Here is a 14,409-nt window from a genome sequence, read left to right on the forward strand (position 1 = left end):
CAATAAGCAAAGACAAGGATGTGGAGTATCGAGGCGCTAACACACACGTTGGCAACCCGCCGTGGGGTGTGTGGTTCTGGCAGGAATCCAAGTAAACACAAGATCACGGTTGCCAGTCACTCCATTAACACTTGCGTCCTGTAAACTTTCATCTTAACTTAGCCTCAAATGTTTTCCAGAGGCGGGCATTACTCTCCCATGAGGACTGTCACTCCACCCTGACGCCCCGTGCTTCACGCAAAGGCACACATCACCGCCGGAGTTAGAAACCGTGGGGCGGCGGCGACATCTGGTAAGCCGCCTCAAAGTCACCTTGAGCGCAGCGCTGCCACGGATGGAAAAAAATAGTACAGAAAAAAATAAACTGTGCCAACCTTGTCAAAACAAATCCTGGAAGTGATCGTTACAGTATTAATAGAAAAGCAATTAGTTAGAAAGATAAAATAGTAAATATACAAGGCGCTCAGTTTAGTCTGCGAACTCGCCTTTATTATGGATTGGCAACACTGCTGCGTTGCGTCTGAAGCCCACGCAGTTTGCAGCCTTGCAGCAGAGCAGGAAGTAAATAAATCCGAGCCCAATATCTATTTTTCTTTGAGTATGATGCTGAATGTTAGTTTGGTAAACAAGCCACACGTCTGAGAGGGAGCCAACGTTAGTCCGGCGTGTCCAAGATCGGGAAAGCTAAGACCAGCAAGCCTTCGATACCCCCCACCCCTGCTAAGGTCGCAACAAGTGCCTGGTTCCATGCAGTAAACATGCTGCATGAGCGTCTTTGTACGCCGCCAGCATGGGTGAGGCTTAGGGAAATTGTTACCAAAGGTTTAATTAGTAATACTTCAAACACTTATTATATTTTTACTATTTTCAGTAGCTGAATATTGAATCACCCTGTGCCGGAGAGGCCAGCAAGTCAAGGAGTGGGGAGAAATTGTGTCAGAGAGAGGCGGCCGTAGACGGTGGCAGCCCTGCTGGCCACGGCAGGTTTTCAAGGTTATGTTGTTGCTGCCGCCAACGCCGCCACAGCGCTGCTAATGTCGCCCACAAACCTGTGCTTGTTTTTACCTGCCCTGCTTTCGACCTGATCCATCGGCCTGTTTGACTGCTGCCCTCTAGCCTTTGCTTATCTTGAGTATTATGTGCACCGCCGCCCTATGCAGCTCCCTACGGCTGAGTATCGTAGCTAAAGGAAACCTACATCTTCCTTTACTACAATAGAAACGATCTTGACACATCAGTGGGAGCCGTCAGCCCCGCGACTTGCTCACTCAAACTAGAGACTGTCAGCTTTTTTTTTTTTTTTTTTTTTTAAATTCAGTGTGATGGCGGACATTTCACATCGCCCAACTTTCCCGAGGCTCAAATCCATAAACCCACCTGAGTCTCTCTGGTGAAGTCCTTAGCGGTGAAGTATTCCACACGCCCCTATCAATCTCGCTAGACGACGCTTATCAGGAGACCCGTCGCCACCAGCACCCGCAACTCTTAGTAACACCTGGACGCACGCACACAAGCTTTCAGACGCTCTAAAAATGCCAACCATTGCACTTAAAACTAAACTGTGAAACGTTGCAAAGTCCACACAACCCGCGTTTTGTCACATTCCCCTCTGCACAAACACACTACTTCCCACCACACCTTACCTCTCTTTTTTCCAGGTTCGCTTCAGCAAATACGTTTTGGCACCAGTGGCACTGTGGTGCACGCTTCAAGTTTACTTTCTGTAAACCCATTAGGTTTAGGAATACTTACACTGCTTTTTTCTACTCGACATACACCTCATAATTTAGGTTAACATTTGGAATGATTTACCACATTTGATGCAGAAGAGCAAAGTGAAGAACAAGACTACGACTGAACTGCCTCCACATTATTATAACCATGCAGGAAGACTTGGCCAGGAGGGCGTCGCCAAAATTTGTTATAAGGTTTAAGATTTAACTTTATATATCTTAAATTAAGTTTTGGATTGTATAATGGAGGAGCATGAATTGCATATGGTAGTCACATTCTTCTACAATGTCCTGTACCAAGTGCCCCTCGTTAGATATTCGGGGCACCCTCGGACGTGGTGTAATTCCACTGAAACACTTCCAATTTCTCATTTATTTATTAAAAAAAAATAAGGCGGAGCTGAGAGACACCCTCGTCGGGAGTCCTATCAGTCGCTTACATCAGTCGATCATACATAAGACGTCAACACACACACACACACACACACACACACACACACACACACACACACACACACACACACACACACGGCCGTCAGCGCTCCGTCAGGTGTGGTGGGTGGCCTTGGTGGCGCCACACACAGCCTTTCTAATCAGCCAAGCGCACACAGACAAGTCTTTTTTGATTCTGTAACTTCTTCCTCGACAGGATTCCATGAGCTTTTGAAAAAAAAAATGGATAGCCCTTTTGCTTGTGTAAAGCAGCAGCATCAGTGATAAGACACGCTGGCCGAACTGCTCTGCTGAGCGGTGACTGACTGGATCAATACATCAGCGAGAGCTTTTCCCTCGCATCTCCTGATCACATTTCCCGGAGCCATCCTCTCCAGCAGCGTCACACTACTAACATTCAAGCCACTCAATGACAGGGTGGCGCCTCCTCCGTCACGGTAGGAAGCCCGCACCGCTGGCGCCTCTCAGTCACACACTATACCTACTCTCCGACTACCTACTGATGAGGCCGTGGAAGTGATACACTTAGGAGTCTCAAATTGAGCTCTGAATATCACACGGTTCCTGCTGCCGAGCCCAAGACATCTCGCGCGAGCCCGGATTAAGCTACACGCTCTGAGGCTACCCCCACTGCTCTACCTGGCGGAGACACTAGAAGGCAGGAGGAAGGAAAGTCATCAGTGCAAAGTCAACATGAGTCAACATTTCAGTTAAGAGTTCTTGAACGTTTTCACACCGGGTTACTCGACTTCAAGGAATCTGAAAAATAACATTAAAATATTGTATTTTATAAGATAGGTTGTTGCTTGGCATTAGCGCTCTCCCTCGCCCACCCGTCTGCCGGCTCGCTGCCCCCTGGGCCTCGTCAGACTCCCGTTAGGGTAAGGTGACCCGTCTACCTCGCACCCTCCCTCAGAGGCCTGCCGCAGAGGAAATACTCATTGCTACACCTCGATGTTGAACAAACCTGATTTTTTCCTAAATCTCCCAAACCTGTAAATTACAGAAGACAAATTAGTGATGATACGTTATGCAACGCCCGCCACGCTACAAGGTGTTACTGCCGCGTAGGTGGCCGTGGTTCACCCTGACAGTAAAGGTGTAGGTCCCCTCATGACCCACGTAAAGCTGCAGGTCCCATGACCCACGTAAAGGTGTATGCTTCCTCCCGGTCACGTTCACGCGCGGCACAACGCCTCAGGCCATGGCTGAGCCACCTAAATATATCGACCTGAGCAGTGACGTCATTCTTGGACGTCACCACCTCACCAGGAATCAGTAAAAGTAGGTATAACTTAAGCCTTTCAGTATACAAGTTTGATTAACATGAGCTTCGATAATCAGCTTTCTTGAAGCCAACCTCCTAAAGACTAATGAAATCATCTAAGTTCACTTATGTCTCACTTTCAATCCAGATGTGTCCATAACCAAACGATCGCATGGGTGATGCGACTTCCAGCGAGGGGGGGAGAGGGGTCTGCCTATGAAGGCTCGAGATGGAAGGAATGGGAGAATGGGCAAGGGAACGGTGATCTGACGGGGAGACTAGGAGATAAACGAGGAAAGAAACTGTGATCGACCAATAAATAACTATGGGGAGGAAAGGTAGGGGTGAGGGGACGACTATGAGGGAAAAGTAAGTTTGGGAAGGGAAACCGAGGAGCGGAGGATTGAGGGAAAAGGGGAGTGGAAGAAAGTTGACTGCTGAAAAATAACTTTCATAATGGACAACTGAGCCCTGTGCTGATATCCATGTATCCCTTCGGGTTTGCTTTATTTTAGTTTTATTATTTTGTTTTTCTTTGACACTTAGAGCACGAGTAACACCTTTGTGGTGCAGTAACGGGGGTCTCATCAGCTGACAGCTGGACGCACCGACATATGGACGGTCGGTCATGGGACCAGAAGCTGGCACCACAAGTACACTACATATACTGCACCATGCATACACGACACCACAAGTTTTCCGGTTTAAATTCAAATCAATAAATGCAATGCATGAAAAGCTAGAGGGAAGCTGCTGAGCGCCCGGAGAAAGTGGAAGTCTCGTCATGCGGGCGAGGAGGGAGGGGGGTGGGGGGGGGAAGGTGGCTGCACTGCGCAGTACCGTAGCTTCTAGAAGCTCACTCGGAGACCTCAGAAGTCGCTTCTGAAGTTATTCTAATACATACAGCACTGACACACAACACTGTCCTGCGGCATGAGAGTGGACATGGTGAATGAAAGGGACACGGGAGCCCTGTGCCTCCCTGCCAGCTGGAGCTCCTACGCCTTGGTGACGTGGCCGCCAGCTTGGCCTCCTCTCACGCAGTCACCACCGAAAGTCAGGCCCCGGGATGCCTTCCACTGCAAGCTACGACTATTCACCGACAACAAAACACAAACAGACATACCTAGAGATGAAATTGGGAAGAGAGAAGTGACAAAGACTGACAGGGCTGCCCCACCCCAACCAGCCTGCGCCGCCTCCCGTCGACACCCTGCGCGGCAGCGAACAAAGAGCCCTCTCTCGGGCCACGCTCGCTTACCTCCGGTCCCCCAGCGGCTGATGTCACCTCCCAACCTCCTCCAGGAACACCGCCGAGCACCTCCTCCTGTCCCATGGCTGACGAGGGGGAATGTTGGCCAGGGCGATGAAGAGAGCAGAGGGCGAGCGAGGTTCTCCTGTGGGTGGCGGCTGGCGTGTGAGGCGGATCAGCTGTTCCCCGCAACGTCACACCCACGACCCAGTTTAGCAAGTGTGCACGCGTCCGGATGCGTGCAGCCCCGACTTTACTCTGCTTGGGGTGATTCCACGGCAGCCATCTCGCCATTATTGATTGGTTTATATACATTGGCAAGATGAGGGAAATGATCGTACAAATATATTCCTGTTTTAAATCGTAACAGTGGGGAAAGGGAGTAAATGGCAACACGTAGGTCCGCTCCACACTTTCGGATGGTGGAAAGAAAAGTAGTCCCCCATTGGCTCTCGCGAGGCTGGATCCCTTTTGTTTATTACACGGAGCCTGCTGATTGGTTGATGTAAAAAAGTAAAAGTATTTACCCGCTGCAAATTTTTTCCCTATTTTTAAGAAGGTGGGGTGGAGTTGCATGTTGGCAGACTATTCATTCCTCAGTTTTTTCACTTGGGAAAATGTTACTGTATTAAAGCCTACTTCTAGAGGGCAGCGTGCCTATGGTGGTCAAGGCCATGGTGTTATGAGGTGCCAAAGGTGCCGTGAGCAGCAATGGCACAGGGAGATAATGCTCATGGCTGCTGAACCATATGGCCCCAGCCCTTTCCCCGTCACCCAGCACCACGCACCGTGATTTTCACTCGGATTTCCTTCACATAACATTCCTTCGGTCACTATGGTCGGTTCCATGAGAGCTGGCGGGGATAATCCTTCAGGGGTGGACTTGCGGACTTTGGCATTATTGCTTGGGTGACGGTCTCTGCGCCGCTCATAGGCCTGTTGTTTACTAAATCTAACCTGCGGCAAAAATAAACACCTACCTTAGCCCATTAAAACTGCACCGTGCTTTCCTCCCTTCCACTTGAAGCAGCTCTCGTCAGTCTCCACATTACCTATTCTTGGCGTCTTAGGGAGGCAGCAGCGCACTGTTTGCCGAGGCCGGGGAGGCTCACACGAAGGCCGGGAGCTGCTGCCTTCCTCCCCACCACCACCGCCCTGCCTTCCTTCCTTCCCTGCCGGCCGCACTACCTCTCCCATTCCCTGACGCAAGCACTCCCCGCTCTATTGATTGCCCCAGCTCGTCGCCAGCTACCCTCCCAGCCAGCCAGCCCTCGTACTTGCTTGCTTGCTACGTTGCTTACTTGCCTGTTTAGCTAGGAGTTTGCTTATGACCTCCTTTCCCTGAATTTTAAGTCCTCCTTTATGAGTATTTAACTTGTTTCATTATTCCTGCCACAGCTATTCCTAACATCCATTTTTAGTATCAGCTTTGCCGGGCTACATAACTTCCTTTTTCCCATTATATACGTTTTCGTCTTCAATTTTGTATTCTCACCACATTTTTATCAAACGTTGATGAATTTTGCCTTTTTGTCGCTTTCAGTATCGACCTTTCCATTCTGCTTCATTTTGCTGGCCGTGAATTTTCTGTATATCAAATTTTGCCTCGGAATACCCACTCCCTTCCCCCCCCCCCAACACACATACCCCTTCCCTATCCCCCAGTACTCCCTCACTCTCGAACCTGACCTACCACAAGCCTTCCCCTTTACCCTCTCTCCTTTTCTTTTCTCCTCTCTTCCCTCCCTTCCTGGCTCCCACCCAATGCTTCCCGCGGTTCATCAGTTCATTGACAGCACCGAAATAGACCTAATTAGGAGTTCACATTTCCCTTACAAAGACACGAGTCCTTCCCATCACCGCCCCCCTTACATACGGCTCCCCAACCCCCTTCAATAACCCCAATCACCACCCATCACTTCTTGGTGTGTGTGTGAGAGAGAGAGAGAGAGAGAGAGAGAATGTGACCCAGGGTGTTGAATCAGAACATACCAGAATCTCTCTCTCTCTCTCTCTCTCTCTCTCTCTCTCTCTCTCTCATTGTTCTCACGCTAGTATTATATCTCTACATCGCCTCCGCCTTTCTCTTGAACCGTATTCCAAATTTTGCCCTCATTAATATACTTCTTGCCAGCGGTAATTCCACATAAATTTACTTTTCCTCTCTCTCTCTCTCTCTCTCTCTCTCTCTCTCTCTCTCTCTCTCTCTCTCTCGTTGGATATGGATTTATTGATGTCCGCCTCTTTTCCCGTTGGTCTGTGCGTGCGTGTGTGTGTGTGGCGCGGCTCAATCAGTCTTGTGTGGCTTGTTTTTCTTTTTTTTATCTATTTTAAGTCACCTCTGAAGGAACAACAGCATAATGACAGACCGTTGTTTTTAGGCTTTTTCCTTATACGGTTTTTGTTTCAGGGTGAACCCCACGAATCTTTCCTTTTTTTTTTTTCTTTAGAAATCTATAATACGTCTCTTTTCATCTCTTTTTGTATGGTATGATGGGTGGAAGTCAATATTCCCTTTTTTTAGTTATGTTATTAGCCTAATGGATATTGTGGATCTTGATAATGAACATATGGACGAACTTTTTTTCCCTTTCATATCTTTTATGCAGTTTGTTTTTTCCTTGAGATTTTTTTATGCTAGAAAAAATGCTTTCAAATGTTTGTAAATGCCTTTCTTCTAACAGGTTTTCCTCTCTCTCTCTCTCTCTCTCTCTCTCTCTCTCTCTCTCTCTCTCTCTCTCTCTGGTGGAGGACGACAAGATTGGAAGTCGAAATGAATAAGAAAAGCAAAAAGTTAAACAGAAAACTGGATGGAAGGAAAGCGGAGAAGGGGTGTGATAGGATTACGAGAGAGAGAGAGAGAGAGAGAGAGAGAGAGAGAGAGAGAGAGAGCAGGGAAAGGCTTGTGTTATGCTCTGGCGAGGAGGCGCCGCTGAAGGGAGACGAGAGAGCTAAGAATGGAGGGGAAAGGGGAGTGTGCTATGGAGGAAGGAAGGAAGAGCAGGAGGAAACACTGGAACTGACAGGAAGGGGAAAGGAAAGGAAACGAAATGAAAGGAGGGAGGAAGAGAAGGGAAAGGAGGTGGCGGTATCAACCCCCCTCCCCTTCCACCTCCTCCTCCCCTTCCTTTCCCTCAAGCCAAAGGAGGAGGCCGAGGGACTGGGAGAGAGGCAAAAAGAAAGAAAAAAAGGAAAAGTGAAGGGAAGACATGTCGGACTGTGAAGCCAACCCACTCCCTACCACTTATGTCTGGCTGTGATTACTGAAGCAGAGAGAGAGAGAGAGAGAGAGAGAGAGAGAGAGAGAGAGGTATTGACAGTGTATGAAAACCTGACGAGGTGGAGGATCAACGAAACATTATGGAACAAACCCACCACCAACAACGCCCTGCCTGCCTGCCCTCCCCACCCCGCCCAACCCTCCTCAGCAAGTTAGACCAAAATACGAAATATAAAGAGAAACAACAGTGCTGATCTAATCTACTGCTGCTTGACTGACGGACGGAGAGAGCGAGAAAGTCACGATAATGGGGAACTGGCAGAGGCAACACTGTCATGGCGCTCTCAGTTACCTATCCACGTCCTCAATGACCCACCACCACCACCACCTCCAAGGCCCTAATTCTCAGGTAACGGGATAAGCCTGCCATGTGTTCCTCATTTAAAGCCCCCAAAGGTCAGGAAAAGCCTCCGTGACCCCCTCCTGCGCCTCAGCCACGCCAAAGAACTCCGTGACCCTGAACTGAAGGCACTGGCTGACGAGATGACTGACTGACTGGATGACCGTAACTGTTGCTGAGTGACTGACTGGGTGACTACCAAACTCCGAATGGCTGAATGACTGTTTGACTGACTGGATGACTGACTGACTAACTGCATGACTACCTAACTGAATGGCTGAGTGACTAACTGGCTGACTGTCTAACTGGATGACTGACTGTTGACTGTCTAACTGGCTGGCTGGCTATCTGGTTGGCTAGCTGACTGACAAACTGATAAACTGACTGACTCTGACTACCAGGTTGATTGACTGACTGACTGACTAGCTGACTGGTTGGCTGTGACTGATGGACTGGATAACATTGACTGGATTCTCTCTCTCTCTCTCTCTCTCTCTCTCTCTCTCTCTCTCTCTCTCTCTCTCTCTCTCGGTAGGCCCCGGCTAGAAAATCAATGGCAAATTATTTAACATTTCGTCCCCGGAGACCTCCATAATGTTTGTGGAATTAATTTAGTTTGGCAGATTCACCGATTCACAACGTTTGCACAAGTTATTCAGCCATCTCTCTCCCTCTCCTCTTCCTCTCCGTCTCTTTCTCCATCCCTCAGAGACACCAGATGACAAACAGAATGCATTATTGTTAGAACGAGGAGAGAAAAAACATGGATGCAGAAAATAAGCGAGGACGTAATTAAAATGTGAAATGTGTGTGTGTGTGTGTGTGTGTGTGTGTTTATACAAGACAGAGAGAGAGGAAGAGAGTGCGTTGACAGGTTGGTAGCAGTGCTGATACTTCATTGTATACATTCTCCTGCTGACCTCCAAATGAGAACCACAACAACAACAACAGCGGATGTTTTAAATGTCTCGAGGAATGACGACAATGTTATCAGGGTGGTGGCGGAGGCGGCAGGTGGTGGTGGTGGTGGGCCGCCTCCAACTTCAAGGGCAAAGGAGACGTGCGGTAGTGTTGGCAGCCTTGGGGAGGAGGGAGAGGGAGAGGAGGAGGGAGGGAGGGATCTGCTGGAGCTCGCTATGTGTGTGTTTGTGTGGATGTTTCTTTCGTCTACGTGTCATTTTTTCTTTCTCGTTTATTTTCTCGTGTGTTTGTAAGAAGCTGAGACTGTGGGCGTGTTTGTGTTTTGTCTGGATGTTATTTTTTGCTCTCGTTGCTTGAGAGAGAGAGAGAGAGAGAGAGAGAGAGAGAGAGAGAGAGTGCATGGTGGTGGTGGGTGATGGATGCACTGAGTGGGTGGCTGTCTGGCTGTTCCCGGCACGCCATCTCAACCTTTTCCTGGCTGTTAGCATGCCACGAACACTGATGTCCATGTATGTAGGCCAGCAGTGTATTTATGTTGATGTTCTCCCAAGACTAGAAAGGCCCATTCCTCTCTCTCTCTCTCTCTCTCTCTCTCTCTCTCTCTCTCTCTCTGCTTCGCTCCTCTTCCCCTCTCCACCAAAACGAGATTATGAGAACGGCGCAGATAGAGCACAGGGTCTGATAAGGCGATAGCGGGGAGGGAGAGAGAGAGAGAGAGAGAGAGAGAGAGAGAAACAGCTGTGGTGGATGTCTCGCTGACTTCACCGCAGCCAGCCAGCCGAGTCGCTCCCTCTGTCTTGAGGCCGGAATCACTGCATCAAGAGTTTTGTAGTCTTTTTAAAACCATCACGGAGCCCTGACCTCTCTTTCTCTCCGCCTCTCCTTTTGTATGCCTCTATCCCCCTCCCCCCTCCATCTCCTGGCCGCTATCACCCCCTTCCCCTGCCTCTCATATATCCCTCACTATCACCACACCAACACCACCACCACCGTTCCCCTAATAATGAATGTCTTGGAAAATCCTCTCAAGATCAACTTTCCAGACCCTGACTCCAGGAAACAAGTTGGTTTTACCTCGGCAAATGCATTACTCTCTCTCTCTCTCTCTCTCTCTCTCTCTCTCTCTCTCTCTCTTGGCAATCATGAGCGCCAAGAAGAGGTTAGATAACTTCATGGATAGTGTGGTTTGGTGGGGTTAGGTTTCCAGATGCCTTGTTTAGGCCTACCGGCGTTTGCACTCCTAAAACGTTGCTCTCTCTCTCTCTCTCTCTCTCTCTCTCTCTCTCTCTCTCTTCCCCGAACCCAGCCGTAGCACAACCCAAGAGTTCGTGAGTGTCCGTGGCCAGTGTCGCCGCCGCCGCCACTTTCCCGTCAGCCGTGCAGCCTTAACCCGGCCCTCCCACAGCCGCCACCAGCGAGGGGCCGCACCGGCAGTTCGGCTGCACCTTCCAGGTTTTTCCAGTTTTCCACGCCTTGCACCCGGCACCTGACAAACAGGCCTTAGGGGCTCGTGGCTTTGATGGGGCACCTCAGCCTCACTCCTTCCAGCTCGAGTTCCCGAAGAGGTGCTTTTGGTTCCCCGAATACACGCCGCGGCCCTGGAATGCGCTGTGTGGATATTTCTAGAGGTGGCTGGCAGGCCGGCGTGCCTCACCCTCGCCGGGGAGAATCGATACAAGCAAATCGCGTGGTGTGTGTGTGTGTGTGTGTGTGTGTGTGTGTGTGAGAGAGAGAGAGAGAGAGAGAGAGAGAGAGAGAGAGAGAATATGTGTGGGACAATTATTTTTCTGTACTTGTGTTCGTGTGCTTACATATCTAAGGCTTCCCTGTGTTTGCGTGCTTGTGTGCGTCCGCCTGTATGTATGTGCGCCTGTGTGTGGGTGTGCAAGACCCGGTCATGTGGCACCACAGCACAAGTTCCCTGCAACCTTCTCAGCTCTCAACAGGGGAGGAAGGGGAAGGAGGAGCAGGGGGGCGTGTGGGGGGGGGGGGGCGTTGAAGCTGGAAGTGCCGAAGTGACAGCCTCCACTACCCACGTAAGGCTGCTGCGCCCCTCCGCGAAGCCCTATTGGAGGAGGCTCTTTGGTGCCAAGGCGGTATAAGCACTTCCCTGCCCCTCACTCCCTGCCACCCTGCCCCTTGCCACCTCCTCCTTCCCTTGCCATGCCAGAACAGAGCGTATTCCCAATGCCCTCTCCGCTAGTCTCTCTCTCATCTCCCTTGACTCTCCTGCTCTCCCTCACGTGACCTTGATGTCTTTGTCTATCCTGCTTGGCAATCGATAACGCGGGGCGGCCGAACTGGAGGACTCTCTCTCTCCCTCTCTCTCTCTCTCTCTGCTTGGAGGGTGTAGCAGAAGGGCTCTCGTGTAATATTACGCAGTAGGAGACTAATAATTCTAATAAACTGAAATACGAAAAAGTGAATGCGTGCGTGGAGAGAGAGAGAGAGAGAGAGAGAGAGAGAGAGAGAGAGAGAGAGAGAGAGAGAGAGGCTAGGGAGAACAAGAAAAGGAGGAGGAAAGAGAGCGAGAAGAGAACAGCGGGTGGGAAAGATCTCTGAGGTCGCTGGGGAAAGAATAAAGAACCTCATCGCCAGAGAGAGAGAGAGAGAGAGAGAGAGAGAGAGAGAGAGAATGCTGGTTTATGCTTTCCTCGGAGTGGTAGAATCCTCTCTCACTGTCCATGTGTGTGTGAGTTTATATATATATATATATATATATATATATATATATATATATATATATATATATATATATATATATATATATATATGTGTGTGTGTGTGTGTGTGTGTGTGTGTGTGTGTAAAGGAAAAGACGAGGATTTTAAATTACGACATAGTACGATTTTTAGTTTTAATCAGTTGGAGAAAATACGAGGAATACGGACCCGCAGAGAGAGAGAGAGAGAGAGAGAGAGAGAGAGAGAGAGAGAGAGAGAGAGAGAGAGAGAATTTGCTTTGAATCCCAGATGAACCTTGGACATTATAATCATGGACGTATGTATGTATGTATGTGTGTGTGTGTGTGTGTGTGTGTGTGTGTGTGTGTGTGTGTGTGTAGCGGAACATTATAACCTTAGATACACAATGAACGCTTTTTTCCCCTCTGCAGTGAATGAAGTTTAGCGGCTTTTTTTCATGACAGCGAACGTGACGTCAGACACTCCATCAGGGGACGCTCTCAAGTGCATTCATATCCGGTTCCCCCGTTTTCTCTTCACTCCTGCAATCCTCTTCCCATTTTCCGTAACTCCCCGAAAAATTTCCCCTAATTTTCATATTTTCTCGTTGCAAATGCACCTTCACTTACATGTATTCGTGTAACTCATGTATAGCTTCTCCTTCTCGCCTCTTTAAAAAGCTCTACATCTAATCTTCTGGCTGAACGACATGACATGACAGCTTGGACATTCAGTAACGATTATGATCTCTTTTTTTGGGTGATAAGCGACTTGGTGATGGAGGTCAAGGTGGAGGCGATAACCAAGATCTCACGAAAAGTCAGTCAGTCAGTTGGTCAGTCTACCACCACATCAATAAGGAAAGGAGTAACTAATAGAAGAAAGGAAGAATTTAAGCTGTTCCGGGTCAGTGATGGATGGGTGTATGGTGAGGGATAGTGGAACATCAGAAGAAAAAGGAGTCCGGTAACCAATAGAAAAAAGGAAGAAGAATTATTAAAAGCTGTTCCGAACTTCCGAGTCAGTGATGGATGAAGGGGTGGGTGGTACGTGGGTGAAAGGAGGGAAGATGTGGTGATTGGCTACTTGTTGAAGCTAATTTCCTTCGGAGCTGCTTTCTGATTGACCAATTGCCGTGAAATATCGACCAATCAGACGAACAGAAACAGGTTGAGAGGGGAGGCCGAAGGGACGAAAGGAGAAGGAAGCGGGTACTACACACACACACACACACACACACACACACACACACACACACACACACACACACACACACACACGCTAATAGATTGATGGATAGATACGTAGGTAAGAGAGAGAGAGAGAGAGAGAGAGAGAGAGAGAGAGAGAGAGAGAGAGAGAGAGAGAGAGAGAGAGAGAGAGAGCATATTATTAGGGCCAAGTGCTATGCTGTTGCAGATTGCTTTATTGCCATTTTCCTCCTCGACATCCTGTTTGTAGAATTGTGGGTTGTGGGGGTGTTTGTTTGTTGTGTCTGGTGTGTGGGGGTGTGTGTGTGTTGCCGTATGAAGGTATGCTGGTAAATATTGTTTTGTTGTGTTGCAGGGAGTTGCCGTGTTCTGAAGCATGTACACACACACACACACACACACACACACAGAGAGAGAGGTGATGGCGGGGTTGGGGTTGGAGGAGGCTTGAGGGGAGGAGAGAGAAAGAGAGGCTTGGCAGTAAGGTCAGTGAGTTTGCGGAACTTTAAAATGTAGGCAAAGAGTTGGGGGCTCGCCTTGACTTCAGGTTGTATATTTTTATTTCCCAAACTAAAAATCGCGCCCGTAAAAGCCCTCCTCAGCTGGGTGACTTACTGAGGCTGAGAATATATTTGCCAACACACACTTAGTATCAAACGAACGGCGAGTCATCTGTTTGTTTTCATTTACTAACCCTATATTTTTTCCCCTCCTTCCTCCTTCCCTTTCCCTCTAGTTCACCTTCGTGAGTGGCGGGGATGCTACCAAGCGGCCCAGTCACCATGTCTCGAAATTCGCTGTTAGGTTTGTGTCTGTCGTGTTTTCTTTGCAATTATTAATGGCTTCCTAACGTCTTTTTTTGTTCGTTTTTTTTTCTGCTTCTTGCTCCCACCTCTTCCCCCTATCCGGTTTGGTGGGTGGGTAAGGCGGCCATGAAGGGAACTGAAGGATATCATACGTATTCATTCGGTTAGATTGTACTTCGTCTATCGGGTATTCTCAATTATGCAAGAGTTGACCAGGTCTTGCATCCCTTTCACTGCTAAATTCGGTTGGTGGGTGAGTGGATACGAAGGGAACGGAAGGATCATACTGTTTCCTCAATCAGATAACTTCGTCTATCATGTGTTCTCACTAATGCAAGAGTTGACCAGTTCCTTCAATCTTTCATCCCTTTCACTGTTAAACTCGGTATGTGGGAGAGTGGATACGAAGGGAACGGAAGGATCATACTATTTCCTCAATCAGATAACTTCGTCTATCATGTG

The 14,409-nt window shown here is 48.8% G+C and overlaps 1 protein-coding gene and 1 long non-coding RNA gene across 15 annotated transcripts in view; both read right to left on the reverse strand.

Moving 5' to 3' along the window:
• LOC127006963 (headcase protein-like) overlaps window positions 1-14,409 on the reverse strand; it is a 124,787-nt gene that overhangs the window by 98,268 nt on the left and 12,110 nt on the right. The gene's annotated exons all lie outside the window — the stretch shown is intronic.
• Window positions 846-5,679, reverse strand: LOC127006968 (uncharacterized). The gene is made up of 2 exons (XR_007759994.1): window positions 4,715-5,679; window positions 846-2,837 (listed from the first exon to the last, which is right to left on the reverse strand). It is a non-coding gene; the product is annotated as an uncharacterized LOC127006968 (long non-coding RNA).

Source organism: Eriocheir sinensis, chromosome 34 (genome assembly GCF_024679095.1).
Source record: "Eriocheir sinensis breed Jianghai 21 chromosome 34, ASM2467909v1, whole genome shotgun sequence".
NCBI lineage: Eukaryota > Metazoa > Arthropoda > Malacostraca > Decapoda > Varunidae > Eriocheir > Eriocheir sinensis.